Source organism: Hemitrygon akajei, chromosome 32, assembly GCF_048418815.1.
Source record: "Hemitrygon akajei chromosome 32, sHemAka1.3, whole genome shotgun sequence".
Lineage (NCBI taxonomy): Eukaryota > Metazoa > Chordata > Chondrichthyes > Myliobatiformes > Dasyatidae > Hemitrygon > Hemitrygon akajei.
In genome coordinates, this window is record NC_133155.1 from 5,026,593 (window position 1) to 5,040,658 (window position 14,066).

At 46.0% G+C, this 14,066-nt stretch overlaps 1 long non-coding RNA gene across 1 annotated transcript; it reads right to left on the minus strand.

Annotated features, from left to right (window-relative positions):
* Positions 1 to 636: 636 nt before the first annotated feature.
* LOC140719570 (uncharacterized) lies at positions 637 to 13,773 on the minus strand. Its single transcript, XR_012096950.1, has 2 exons — positions 13,250 to 13,773; positions 637 to 1,593 (listed from the first exon to the last, which is right to left on the minus strand). It is a non-coding gene; the product is annotated as an uncharacterized lncRNA (long non-coding RNA).
* Between the last annotated feature and the right edge of the window lie 293 nt (positions 13,774 to 14,066).

Here is a 14,066-nt window from a genome sequence, read left to right on the forward strand (position 1 = left end):
GCTAGGGTATCCAAGACTTGTGCACAGTACTGCAGTAAATTTATGCATTGCACTGTGCTGCTGCTGCTGCTGCAAAAAAATTTCATGACATATGTGAGTGAAGATAAACCTGATTCTGATACGAGCCTCTACTGTGGACTGAGAGTGGGAAGGGGACAGGGAGAGGGGTGGGAACGGGAAGCACCAGAGAGACATTCTGTAATAATCAATAAACCAACTGTTTGGAATCAAATTACCTTGCCTGACGTCTCAGGGCTGGGTGTGTCTGCACCCATGCCATCCCCCTCCTCCAGCACTCCTTCTCTGCCACCTGTCCCACACCCCTCTCGTGGCGATCCACCCTCACCATTTCCAACAGCCTTTGCTCCCACCAGATTTACAAACTCACTCCATGTTGACAAATACAGTACTATGCAAAAGTCTTGGGCACCCTAGCATTATATACATGCTTAAGACTTTTGCACAGTACTGCATGTACAATCTCATACTCAATGCAGAAATCTCATTGAATTTGCCCAAGATTAGGAATTAAACATTCCAGAATATCAAACCTTTAGGAGAAATAGGCAAAAGGTAAAAAGAGGAAGGATAGATGTGACTTAAATGATGGGATAAAATAGAGAGAAACTATTATAGTTACCATCATTCTTTTATTTATAAAAGTTAAAGTTGAGTTAATTGGCATTGGCACAAATACCTGCTAACATTTATGCAATGAAAAACTTGCAGCAGAATTGCAATGTTCTCGTTCCACCTGTGCATACATGAACTTGTGCAGATGACAATAAACTTTGACTTGTTTTAAAATAAACATTGTTCCTGACAATGTACACAGGAATTACAAAACAGTACACGGCTTTATTTGCGTTCACGGTGTCATCATGTCTATATATTTACGGCATTGTCAAGTCAGTACAATAGTATCATCAGATAATACTCCCATGGTGTCAGCAAGTCAGTATACAACATGTACTTATTACCATACCTACAGGCTCAAAAGTTTGGGTGAAACTAAGAAACAGTAATAGGAAAAATACATTAGTGGCAATGTTCCCTCTAACTTGCAATGAGGAGTGTGCACAAAAATCTCGTGCTGTGCAAATTTTTGCCCAGTGACAACAATATATGCACACTGAATTTTATATAAAGAGGTATTCATTTTAACAGCTAGCAAAACACTGTCAATAAGAACTTTAATTTCCGGGTTTGATTGTTTTCGCTCTCGTTCATCTGCACTCTCACAAAACATACGTAGCAGGCCTGTAGTGGGTAATGAAGGATTTTCTCACCAGAGCTTTTGCACACCATCCATATGTGACTTGCTTGCTAAAAGTTCCAAATATCACTTCACTTCTTCTTCACAAACTGGGCTTTTCCTTGTTTGTAGTGGATGACCACGACTTCTTCCGTGCCTTGTCATGCCCTACACCCTCCATGGGGCGTTTCAGTACCGCCTTTGTGGCCGCTGGATCTCACTTTAGTTCTCTTTTGTCCAGTCTGCCGGAGATGACTCCACAAGCTGGGACAGGCATGTCCCTATCTCACCGGGTATGGGAGCTCCAAACATGAGAGAATCTACAGATGTTGGAAGTCCTGACAACACACACAAAATGCTGCATGAGTAAACAGGTGGCGTTTTGGGCCGGGACCCTTCACCAGGACTGGAGAAAAAGCTGACTTCCTCCAGCATTTTGTGTGTATGGGACCCGCCAGCTACCCTTCCTTGGTTTAGCCCGACTGCCGAATCGGTGTACTGGGGTGTGTCTGCTGTCACATCCAAATAGCTACTTGGAGCCTCAGGTGAGGGCTGAGTGTCTGGTGGGGACCAAAGGTGAGTGAGCTGTCCTGGAATGGACATGACAAGCCCCTTCACCAGAGGTCTACCCCTCCCTGGACACCCCATATATCCCATGTAACTAATAAAGCAATTTTCCTTTCTAGCAGCAATGCAGGGCGTAGCTTAAATCAGTGAAAGGGTGACCCCAGGGCTCGGATCTAAGGAGGTCACTTCTATCATTTGCATGATTTGTGCTTTCTCTCCCCTTTCTCTGTGCATCGGGTGCTGGCCTTTATTTCTTTCTTTAATTGGGTCCTTTCAGGTTTCTTGCTTTGTGGCTACCTGTGAGCAAGCAAATCGCAAGTTTTTATACACTCTTCGATAATAAATGTAGTTTGAAACTTTGATGAGGTTAAGTCAAAAAATTCTATGTGGATATACCAATGGCTATACCATTTAATCTGCATATAGAGTGGTTAAACCAAATTAGTAACATAAATCCATGGTATATGTGCACATATAAGAGATGTATTGATGGACCAATGAGGAAGCAGATTATACTTGATCTAATATTGTGCCATGAGAATGGGTTAATGAATGATCTGATAGTTAAGGAGCTCTTAGAAAAGTGTCATCATTATAAAAGGTGTGCATCAAACCTGTTCTTTACAGTTACGTCATTGAGAAAAACCTGACAAGCTTCATCTCCATCTGGTATGGGAGCAGCCAAGCATCAGAGCCGAAGTCTCTATAAGGACGGTGAGAATGGCCAAGAGGATCATAGGGTCTTCCTACCATGCATCGGGAACATTTATCCGGAGAGTTGTGTACGCAGGACTCTAAGTGTTATTAAGGATCCCAACCATCCATCCAGCATCCTCTTTGACTTTCGGCCATCAGGCAGGAGACTCCGATGCACAAAAACAAGAATGGTCAGGATGGGAAACAATTTCTTCCCTCAGGCCATTCGGCTTCTGAACTCCCTGCCGCAACGCATTGGGAGTGTCACTGGTTAATCTGTTCCGTACCAGGCAATATTTAATTTATGCATTTTACTTTGTTTATTTATCCCCAAATAAATCTACAGATCCCTAAGTCATCTGCAGATTTTAAAAAGTTTTTGTCTGTCATATGTGTGTAATGTGTATTACTTTGCTTTATACCCTGCTTTGGCAAACATTGTCTCATTTGACGATGCGCGTTTATTTAGTTAAATGACAATAAGCTTGACTTGACTTGACTTCACCTACAAAGAAATGCATCAGCAATCTACGCAGTCTTAGAACTGTGCCCTCAGTTGTCGCCATGCTTCTGATGCAACCATAGCAAGGCCACAACTTACCTGTATGTCTTAGGAACGTGGGGGGGGGGGGGGGGGGGGGAGACCAGAGTACGCGGAGGAAACCCACGTGATCACGGGAAGACCCCTTCACAGACAGCGGCTGAACTGAATCTTGGTTGCTGGCGCTGTAACAGTGTCATGGTAACCGCCATATTACAGAGATGATCAAATTCTATTTAAAGACCGAGAGTGACTTCGTTCACTGTAAAACCAATGAGCAAGAAAAGCAAACTACAAATGTATTTCTTCTTACTTTATTTAGAGATACAGCACAGACCTGGGCTTCCCGTGGTGCACAAGAACTCATCTATTTAACCCTTACAGGACAATGGCCAGTTAACCTACTAACTCGTACATCTTTGAAGTGTGAGAGGCAACCAGAGCATCCAGAGGAAACACAAGCACACATGAGAACGTACAAACTTTCTTACAGATGATGCCAGAATTGACCTCCAAACTCTGACGTCTCAAGCTTATGAAGTCACAGAGCATGAGTTTGGGAAATTACATTAAAGGAAATGGCTGCAAACAAGCAATAGCTAACAGTTGAGAAATTAACTCATAATTTACTGCGAGCATATTTGTTTTAACAGACAAAATTGAGACAGGTAAAGAGATCCGGAAGTGGTAAAGAAATTAAAGACATCACTGGATCAAAGACAATTTCAGAACAAGCAGCAATAAGTTTGAGAACTGAAAAAGTTTGAGAATTGAGTAAAGGATGACCATAGCACTACTAACAAAAGGAAAGATGAAACATACAAAAAAGAATGTGCCTATGTCTATAAAGCAAATGTTACTTTACAGGAAGAAATATGAAAATTATTTTGGGGAATAAGGACATGGCAAAGAAATTAAACAATTTTTATGTCTGCCTTCACAGAAAACAGCACGAGAACTATCCTAGAAGTGGTGGAGAATTACATCTCTAGAGTTAATGAGGAGCCAAGAGAAGTTATCCCGAGTGAAGGAAATAGTGGTGGAGAAAATAATGTGACTTAAGAGCTTAAGAATCCACAGAATATCTAATTACCTCCTCCCCAAGGTTTGAAAAGATGTGGCTACAGAAAGAGTGGACAAGCTCTGTTATGGTTTTGAATGAGCCACAGGGAGACCAGCGCACAATAAGCAGGCATTCGGGAAGAATCTCCGTTGAAAAAAATCCCGTTCCGGTTTCATACTCTGCATGCATTAGATAAAAGCAACCGATTGAATAAGCTTTAATATTGACGGTTACAGCTTCTTTTTGTAATATTTTATTTATTTGGAACAGAGGTTCCCAATCTTTTTTAATGGCACGGACCCCCTCGGTAAATGATACAAGTTCATGGAATAAAAAAGGTTGGGAACTCCTGCTCTGGAAGATACAGTAAACGTGGGGTCCATGGACCTCAGGTTGGGAACTCTTGATTTAGGGGTACAGTGCAGAATAGGTTTGCCTGGCTCTTTGAGCCGCACCACCCAATAACCCTGATTTAACCCTAACATAATCATGAGACAATTTACAATGACCAATTAACCACCCGGAATGTCTTTAGACTGTGGGAGGAAACCGGAGCCCCTGGGGAAAACCCATGCATTCCATGGGAGGGACGTACAGACACTCCTTACAGAGGACGCCGGGTTTAAACTCTTGAACTCTGACACCCGAGCTTTAATAGCATTGCACTAACTGTTATGATTTGTAATTTTGTAACATTAAACTAATTCAAAGGAAGACACAGGAGTCCATAATGCAGGTCTAACTTCGAGTTTACTTTACGCGAGGTGCACACGTATCATGTGGTAGTGTGATGCTGTATATGATTCATGTATTTATACAGATAGTGAATTATATAAACAAACGGGAATGCTTAATCGTATATATAAGATGACCGAAATATCAAAGACTCAACACTACGTGCAGCTTCAGAGCTGTGTGTCAGACGTGGCTATAAACAGCAGGGGACTATTTTGGCTCCCTTCCTCTTGACCCTGTATACCTTGGACTTTAGATAGAACACTGAGGCATGTCATCTGCAGAACTTCTCTGATAACTCAGCAATAGCTGGGTGTATAAAGGGAGGATGGGAGGATGAATACAGGGCCCTGGTGCAGGACTTTGTCCAACGGTGCAAGCTGAATCATCTGCAGCTCAACATCAGTAAGACAAAGGAGATGGTGATGGACTCTAGGAAGACTCAGCCTGCACTGCTCCCTATTACTATTGATGGTGAGGACATGAATGTGGTTAGGCTCTACAAGTACCTAGGGGTGCCCCTGGATGACAGGCTTCAGTGGAGCACCAACACAGAGGCTGTGTACAAGAAGGGCCAGAGTCACCTCTACTTCCTGAGGAGACTGAGGTCCTTTGGAGTTTGCAGGCCTCTCCCTCACACATTCTACCAGCTGTGGCTGCCAGTACAATCTCCTATGTGGTGGTGTGCTAGGGCAATGGCATCAACATGGGTGATGGCAACAGGCTCAATAAACTGATTAGAAAGACTGGCTCTGTTATAGGAGTCAAACTGGACACTCTGGAGGCTGTGGTAGAACAAAGGACCCTCCTGGCAATTCTGGAGAATGTTCCTCGCCCTCTGCATGCCACCTTGGCTGAACAGAGGAGCACTTTAGTAATGGACTAAGACAACTGCACGCCTCCAAAGAGCGCTATATGAGGTCATTCTTACCCTCGGCCATTAGGCTCAGTAATGAGTCAACCTAGCCAGAGAGTGATGACCCCCACCTGTTAGGCTGTTTGAGGTAACTTATTTTTTATTATTTCTACTTCTCTTCTAATATTTCTATCTGTGCACTTGTAATATTACTGTGACACTGTAACTTTCTTTCGGATCAATAAAGTATCTCTCTATCTGTCTATCCACTAGCGACTGTGGTGCCCTTCGACATTCCAAGCATAGACATTTGACTCTCTAGAATTACATATTTACAATTAGAGCAAAGCTGTAGTGCCAAGGACCATCTCTACAAACTCAAACACCTTTGTTCAGGATCTAGACACCTGAGACATTGGTGTTCATTCAAGCAACCATCACTGCACTAGTTTCCATGTAATTCCTGAAGGATGTCATCCGTCTCATCATTCCCTGTATCCCAAACACACTGGAGATCATCAGTGAGTTCTGGACAGTTCCCTTTTGAATAACTGTGAGACAGTAAACGTTTCTCCGCTAGGGAAGAAAGGGGGCAGAGAAAAAATGGACAAAACTGTAAACCTGTTCGTCCAGCTCATCAGTAATAAAGTGCCAGATGGAAATGGTAACTGGAATATGACTGGGCATAGTTGGCATAGATTTTTGAAGGGAAAACCATGCTTAATAAATTTATTGTAGTACCAAGGACACAACTAGTGGAGTACTGTATCAAGAGAGCTATGGATGGTGGGGAACTCAAGTGCAAATTAAGGTCTAGAATTAACTTAGACTCTGACTCGAAATAAACAAGATGACCACACATAGTCACAGAGGGCCAGTGGTCTCCTTGGTTACTGTATCATCCTGTGTTTGTCCAGTGGATGAGTGCAGGGAATTGTCAGGAACGGGGGCCGGATGGACCCAAATGCAGGACGCAGACACTGAAGTACTGGGGGAGGACAGGATGGGGATGCCATGGCACTTAAGGGTAGAACTGGGGTTCAGGTAGATAGAGTGTCAGGCAGGCAGAGCGGAGCGGGCTCCCGGAGTTCAGGCAGGCGGAGCGGAGCGGCTCCCGGAGTTCAGGCAGGCGGAGCGGAGCTGGCTCCCGGAGTTCAGGCAGACGGAGCGGAGCGGGCTCCCGGAGTTCAGGCAGGCGGAGCGGAGCGGCTCCCGGAGTCCAGGCAGGCAGAGCGGAGCGGGCTCCCGGAGTCCAGGCAGGCAGGCAGAGTGGAGCGGGATCCCGGAGTTCAGGCAGGCAGAGCGGAGCGGGCTCCCGGAGTTCAGGCAGGCGGAGCGGAGCGGGCTCCCGGAGTTCAGGCAGGCAGAGCGGAGCGGGCTCCCGGGGTTCAGGCAGGCAGAGCGGAGCGGGCTCCCGGGGTTCAGGCAGGCAGAGCGGAGCGGGCTCCCGGAGTTCAGGCAGGAAGGCAGAGCGGAGCTGGCTCCCGGAGTTCAGGCAGGCAGGCAGAGCGGAGCGGGCTCCCGGAGTTCAGGCAGGCAGGCAGAGCGGAGCGGGCTCCCGGAGTTCAGGCAGGCAGAGCGGAGCGTGCTCCCGGAGTTCAGGCAGGCGGAGCGGAGCGGGCTCCCGGAGTTCAGGCAGGCAGAGCGGAGCGGGCTCCTGGAGTTCAGGCATCCAGGTAGATCCCACAGTTCGGGGCAGGCAAGGGTAGGAGTCCCTAGGGTGGGCCGCATGGATCCCGGGCAGGGCCGCCTCCCAGGCGGAACACACAGAGGTCTGGGCCAGACGCAGACACCTGGGCAGGTGCGGGGCACAACCCATAGGGAGCAATAGGTGGAAGGGGCAGAACCCCCGCCGGGCAGCAGCAGTCCTCACGGACCTGCCCGACGGAGGCAACGGGTAAGAAGGGGCAGAACCCCCGCCGGGCAGCGGCAGTCCGGCCGGACCTGCCCGACAGAGGCAATGGGTAAGAAGGGGCAGAACCCCCACTGGGCAGAGGCAGTCCGGCCAGACCCGCCCGACGGAGGCAACGGGTAGGAAGCTGGGTCCAGGGTAAGCAGCAAAATTACAGTGATCCACCGGGTACATTGGTAAATTGGGAAAGGCAACCGACAGCGTGGCAGCACAAGCAAGGAGAATAAAGCGGAACAGCGGGACCAGCGCACAGGAGAGAAGCAGGGGAACAAGACCAACCGGATAGAGCATATCCAGAACAGTCCAGCAACCAGGGCAGAACAGGATTCCGAGCAGGGCAGCAACCAGGGCAGAACAGGATTCTGAGCAGGGCAGCAACCAGGGCAGAACAGGATTCTGAGCAGGGCAGCAACCAGGGCAGAACAGGATTCCGAGCAGGGCAGCAACCAGCGTAGAACAGGAAACAGAACAAAACAACCACCCACCTGGTCCCAGTCCCAAGGCCCCTTATAAACACCTGCAGCTCAATGAGTCACAGGTGTGTCTCCTTGAGCCAGGAGGGTCCTAACTAGTTCACGGGTGACGAGAGGGACAACTGCAGGACCTGGAGTCCAGAGCACTCGGACCGGATCGAGACCTGGAACGCGGATTCCGGACCGGACCGGACCCTGACAGGAAGATATAGTCTAGTGTGTCAGCAAGCCTTTCAGCAGGAAGGGCTCGATGTCTGTTCCCTCAGCCCCTCCTGAGGAAACTGGAATGATGTTTGTGGGTGTAACGAGAGAGCTGTGGATGGGGGTGAACCTGTACAGAGTTGAGTCTAGAATTAACATAGAAAGGACAACTCAAAGGAGATCCAAAGGCAAAATCACAAACAGTCGCACTAGAAATGGAACTCCTACAATTGAGCACTGAGTGCTCTGCATCAGACCTTTACAGATTTTCCATGAAGGAATGTGGCAGGCAATAATTGGTGGTCTGAGTCCTAAAGGGACAGCGGCAGCAAATCAAACTCCTGGGGAACTGAAGCGCCAAAACATAGGTGCCTGCTGCTGTTAAGTTGGCACCATGACAGAACCCCCCCCCCCCACTCCTATGGCCAGCTCCTGATGGCCCAGGGTGATCAGGATGGTGCTGGTGAAAGTCCTCAATCAAGGTAGGACCCAGGATGGCCCATGTAGGGATTCAACTTTCTTCAAAAGTTCACTTATAAACAAAGCATGTGTGCATATACAACTCTGAGATCTGTCTTCTCCAGATAGCCACGAAACAGAGAAAGAACATGAAAGATGTCCAGAGAGAAACGTCAAACCCACCCCCTACTGCACAAAAAGAGCAGCATCCCCATCATCAACCCTGAAAATCCTCTCCCCCACACAGAAAAACTCAAGAACATCAACCCCCAAAAGCAATCCCTCACACAACAAAACAGAAAAGGAACGGGCTATAAAAAAAACACAGAATCGAAAAACCGTAAGTCTGAAAAAGTCCACAGTTCATAAACGCAATAGTTCAATCCGTAAGTGCAGAACCACGATGCCATCCCCCGATGTCATCGAAAGAGAGGGTCACCACACGAGGCCTACCTGCCTGCCACAGCAATAGGCTGCTAACACAATCCTTCCAGTGATCAAAGGGAAAGCAGTCGGCAGTGAAATCTCTCTCACTTGCCTTACACATTTGCCTTGATGTCTCAATCTTCCTCGACACTTTAATTGGCAACTAATCGACATATTAATCAGCGAGATGTAGTCATTTATCGGCTTGCACCGTGCCTCAAAGTTTCTTTGCCACAAAGCCCACGCTCGCTACCCAGACTCTTGTCGAAGACAGAAAAACGCTGGAACTCGCAATCAACCTCCAGACTGTGAATCACAGGCTTTAACAGTCTCAGAAACACATTTAAGGTGAAAAACAGATCTAACAGAAGCAAAAAAGATATTTTCATGAGCTATCTGGAAGACATCAACCAATGGAGCATTGTACACTGGCGTCATCTTGACCATCATCTTCTGAGCAATACCCTTCCCAATCTACAAGGTACTGCCTTTTAACAAGTCGCCAGACTGTAGCCGAGTTGTCATGCAATTATGGGAGGTGGAGGAGGTTTAGGAACCGAAGCCAAGGGGCTGGCAGTCAAGGGCTTGAGGGGGGAATATGTGCATGATGCTCGGGAGTTGGAGACGCTAGACATTCAGAATCAGAATCAGAATCGTGTTTAATATCCTGAAATTTGTTGACTTTGTGGCAGCAGTACAACACATAATAATAGAGAATAAAAACTGTGACTTGCAATAAGTGTGTATATACATAAAAATAGTTAAATAAGTACTGCAAAAATAGGAAGTAAAAAAAGTGGTGAGGTAGTGTTCATGGGTTCAATGTCCATTCAGAAATCGGATGGCAGAGGGGAAGAAGCTGTTCCTGAATCATTGAGTGTGTGTCTTCAGGCTTCTGTATCTCCTCCCTGATGGTAGCAAGGAGAACAAGGCATGACCTGGGGGATGGGGTTCCTTAATGATGGACACTGCCATTTTGAGGCATTGAGCTCCTTGAAGGTGTCCTGGGTATGACAGGGGCTAGTGCTCATGATGGAGCAGACTAAGTTTACAACTCTCCGCAGCTTACTTCAATCCTGCTTTCCACCCCACACCACCACATCGGTGGTGCAGCCCAATTAGAACACTCTCCGGGTACACATGTAGAAATTTTCAAGTGTTTTTGGAAACATACCAAATTTTCTCAAACTCCTAATGAAATATAACTCTTGTCAGGCCTTCCTTGTAGCTGCATCGATATGTTGGGTCCAGGTTAGGTCCTCTGAGATACTGACACCCTGGAATTTGAAATTTCTCACTCTTCTCTTCTGATCCCTCTATGAGGACTGGTATGTGTTCCTTCATCTTCCCCTTTCTTAAGTCCACAATCCGTTCTTTGATCTTACTGACATTGAGTAGAAGGTTGCAGCATCCAACTGATATATCTTGCTCCTGTACGCCCCCTTATCATTGTCTGAAATTCTGCCAACAATGGTTGTATCGTCAGCAAAGTTATAGACCATCATTCCCTCAAAACTAATCAATAAGCCTCAATTCCTCCTTGTGCAATTGAATTTCCTCACCTGCAGACCCCAGTCAGTTTGGATTGCCAACAATATCTCCTCCATGATCTCCATTAGCACAGGTACACTACAATACTGTGTGCTTAACCACCTGCTCTCCTCACTTACTGCTTATGACTGTGAGGCAAAACACAGCTCCAATGCCATATTTAAGCTTGCTGAAGACACCACTGTTGTAGGCCAAATTAAAGTGGTGACAAATCAACGTAAAGGAGGGAGACTGGAAGTCCTCTGCTGGATCTTCCGTGTTTATGATCTGGGACTCTGAATGAAGACACCACTGTTGTAGGCCGAATTAAAGTGGTGACAAATCAACGTAAAGGAGGGAGACTGGAAGTCCTCTGCTGGATCTTCCGTGTTTATGATCTGGGACTCTGAATGAAGACACCACTGTTGTAGGCCGAATTAAAGTGGTGACAAATCAACGTAAAGGAGGGAGACTGGAAGTCCTCTGCTGGATCTTCCGTGTTTATGATCTGGGACTCTGAATGAAGACACCACGGTTGTAACAGACTTCATTAAAACAGCTGTAGGCAAGTATGCCCCCAGAAAATCATTCAGAGTCCTCCCCAGTCAGAAGCCCTGGATGAACCATGAGATCTGAAATGTGCTGAGAACCAGATCAGAGGTATTCAAGTCCAGTGACCAAGAAAGTTACAAACAAGAGGTTCAGGTACGACCTCCGGAAAGCCATTTCATGGCCTAAGTGGCAAGTCCGGACCAAACCTGTATCAACGACGGATTCTCAATAGTTGTAGCAGGGCTTGAAAGCTAACACCTCTTGTAAGTGCAATTACAAAGAAAGCATGGAGGTGCCTCTACTTCCTTAGGAGTTGTTTGGAGATTGGGCATGATATCTAAAACTTGTAACAAACTTTTTTATTTGTGAGGCGGAGAGTATATAGCCTCATAGCCCGATACAGAAACACCAATGCCCTCGAACAGAAAATCCTACAGAAAGTAGTGGATACAGCCCAGTCCATCACGGTTAAAGTCCTCCCAGCCATTGAGCACATCTATATGAAATGCTATCGCAAGAAAGCAAAATCTATCATCAAGGACACCCACCCCCTCACAATCCAGGACATGCTCTCTTCCCACTGTTGCCATCAGGAAAAGGATACAAGAGCCTCAGGACTTTCAGCACCAGGTTCAGGAAGTTACTGCCCTTCAACCGTCAGGCTCTTGAACCAGAGGGGATAACTTCACCTGCCTCATTATCGAAGTATTCCCACAGTCTAATCGCTTTCAAGGACTCTTCATCTCATGCTCTCGATATTCATTGTTTATTTATTAACTATTATTATTTCCTATTTTTGTATTTGCACAGTTTGTTGTGTCCCATAGTCAGGATGAATGCCCAAGTTGGGGGATCCTTCATTAATTCTGCTATTGTTATTATTCTATAGATTTACACAAGAAAATTAATTTCAAGGTTGTATATGGTGACATAGATGCACTTTGATAATAAAATTCACTTTTAACTTTCTTCCTTAGTGTAATTTATATTTTTATTATGTATTGCAATGTATTGCTGCCACAAAACAACAAATTTCACGACAGTTAAAGAGTTTGAGGAGATCTGGCATGTATCTAGTACCAAAGACTGCAGCAAATTTCTGCAGGTTTACAGTGGAGAGCATTCTGAATGGTTTCACCAGCACCTGGTAAAGAAGTTCCAATGCACAGGATTGAGAAAGATAAACTGCAGAAGGTTGTAGACAGGGACAGCTCCATACTGCCACACGGTCCTCCATCATCCAGGACAGCACCTCAAGAAGGCTCCATCCAGGACACTACCTCTTCTCATTACCACCGTGGAGGAGGCACAGGAATATGATGACACAAGCTCAGTGTTTCAGGATCAGATTCTTCCCCGCCACCAACAGATTTCTGAACGGACAATGAACCCAGGAACACTACCTCAGTATTCTGCTCTTTTTCTGCACTATGTATTTATTTTATTTCTTATTGGAACATACAGGGTGGAAGGTGAAAGGTTGAAGGTGAACATGAGGGGAAAGTTCTTCACTCAGAGGCTCCTGAGAGGGTGGAATGAGCTGCCAGTGCAAGTGGTGCGTACAAGCTCAATTCCAACGTTTAAGAGAAATTTGGATAGATACATGGGTGGTAGGGGGTGGTCCTGGTGCAGGTATGAGAGAGCTGGCAGATTAAATGGTTCAGCATGGACTAGATGGACCGAAGGGCCTGTTTCTGTGCTGCTCTTTTCTAGGACTCGATGACAGCAATTTCTTTATGTATCACACTGCAAAGCACAAATTCCGTGACAGTCAGCCCGATTTTCATTCTCACGGATGGGCAGCGTCAACCCTTACCGGCTTATTTTCACCTCTGAAACCACCGTTAGGGAGGGCTGTGACGCTTAATCATTCAGTCCGGAAGCAACCACATTTTGGTTAGATGTTGGGTTTTGTGCAGGGGGGGAAGACAAAACGTAAGTTTGTTGAATGAACTACTCTTACACACTGGAATCATTACTTACTAATGCAGAAAATACTTCTTGCTGTTCCTATTCGTGGGATTTACATTCGCTTCAGAATACAAGACTCGTTGCCAGTTTAAAGGAGAACAAATGGAAATATGCAGGTGGCCCTGCCATAAAATCATCCCCAGTCGCGGTGGCATGAAGGGGACAAACACATTTCCTTACTGATTTGACACTTCTGACAAACAGCCTTGGAGTAATCCCAGACTTTGGTCAAATTGCTACAGACCGACACACAGACCAGCGCATGACAAACAACGACGCCAAGGTTACACAGCCCAATGGATCAGCCCCCGCCCCTCGTTGATTGGACGGTTCGGGAAAAGTATTTGATTGACAGTTCTTGTCAGGGCTCCTGGTTACAATCACCTTGGAAACCGCCGTAGCGGCGCCAGCGCTGGCTCTCATGAATGGGTGACGTCACGGGGTTGGCGCCAGGGAGTCTGGAACTGAATCTGCTGATTGCTCCTTGTTCCTGCCAATTCATCACCTGTCAAAACTAGCCCTGTTTGCCTTGAGAAAACCAATCTACCTAGATCAACACAGCTGGCAGGAACAGCCAGATGTGTAAAGATCACTTTTCGGTCCTAAAAAAAAGTTATGACAAAATGTGTGCAAAAGTTGAAACATTGCAAGCTTCGCAAAAAGTTCAAAAACTACAAAATGTTAATCTTTTTTAAAAATTGTAAACATTTGGTTTTTTAATATTAGAAATTGAAATAATAAGAGTGTATATTAAAACTTTGAGACCAAGTTTAGGCATGTTATGTTTTTGAAGACTTTCTATACAAATCATAGAGCAACGAACCCAACA